The following is a 1488-nucleotide window of genomic DNA, read 5'->3' as shown; positions in this document are numbered from 1 at the left end:
CCTTTGTTAGATAATAAACCATGCATTTATATTTGAAAAATATGATGACTGCATTTGACATATCCCTTGGAGGTGGAGACAGATAGGTAACAGGTCACAGTTTTGGAGCCAACCTTATACACTGGCTTTTGTTGGGCCCCATCCAGCTCACAGATGGGTAAAGCTGAAAGGGACCTTAGAGGTGACCTAAGCCACCTCCTCGACTCTCAGGTGAGGAAATTGAGGCCCAGACAGGTGAGTGGCAGATGAGAACTTGATCCCATGGCAATGGACTAAAACAAGTGGTTCCGAAACTCTCAATTAGACTCCTCACACATAGACACAGCATTTCAAGGTTAAGTCTCACTGGGAGGAGACCAAAAAGAGTTGGAGGGAAAAATGGCCTGTTTATCAGCAAGTATTTATAAGACATTCTTAGTGCCAAGGATTCAAATAATAGACTTTATTTTTTGAGCAACTTTCAGTTCACAGAAAAACAGAGGGGAAGGTACAGAGATTTCTCAAAAACCCTTCCACTCACACTGTCCACACTGTCAACACCCCCACCACAGTGGTACATTAGTTATCATCAGTGAACCTACATTGACACAGTGTTGTCAGCCAGAGTTTATATGTTACATTAGGATTCATTCTTGTTGAACATTATGGGTTTGGACAAATATATAATGATATATCTCCACCACTATGGTATCATATAGAGTTGTTTTGCTGCCCTAAAAATCCTCTGTTTCCACTTATTTATTATTTCCTGCCCCTCCCCCCCAAAAAAACCCTGTCAACCACTGATCTTTCTACTGTCACCATACCTTTGCCTTTTTTAGAATATCATATCGAAATCTTACATTTTATAGACTTTTCAAATTGGCCTCTTTCACTTACCGATGGACATTTAAGGTTCCTTCATGTCTTTTCATAGCTTGATGGGTCATTTCTTTTTAACGTTGAATAATATTTCACTGTCTAAATGTATCATAGTTTATTTATTCCCCTACTGAAGGACATCTGATTGCTTCTAAATTTTGGTAATAATGAATGAAACTGCTATAAACATCTGCCTGCAGGGTTATTGTGTGGCCACAACTTTTCAACTCTTTTAGGTAAAGACCAAGGAACATAATTGCTGAATTGTATGATAAAATTACGTTTATCATACTTTTATGCTAGGCTGTCTTCCAAAGTGGCTGCACCACTTTGCATTCCCACCAGCAATGAACGAGAGTTCCTGTGGCTCCACACCCTTGCCAGCATTTGGTGTTGTCGGTGTTCTGGGTTTAGGCCACTCGAATAGGTTTGCGGTGGTATCTCGTTGTTGTTTTAAGTTTCCCTGATGACATATGATGTGGAGCGTATGCTTATTTGCCATCTGTATATCTTCTTTGGTTCTATTAGAATATTTAGCATTCAATTCTCTGAATATCTCAATATCCGAATATACCTGAGTGACATTTTACACTTAAAAATTGGCCACGTTTACCTCACAGCTTAACA

The sequence above is a fragment of the Pteropus alecto genome, unplaced genomic scaffold (genome assembly GCF_000325575.1).
Source record: "Pteropus alecto unplaced genomic scaffold, ASM32557v1 scaffold477, whole genome shotgun sequence".
Lineage (NCBI taxonomy): Eukaryota > Metazoa > Chordata > Mammalia > Chiroptera > Pteropodidae > Pteropus > Pteropus alecto.
This window is presented reverse-complemented; position numbering follows the sequence as displayed.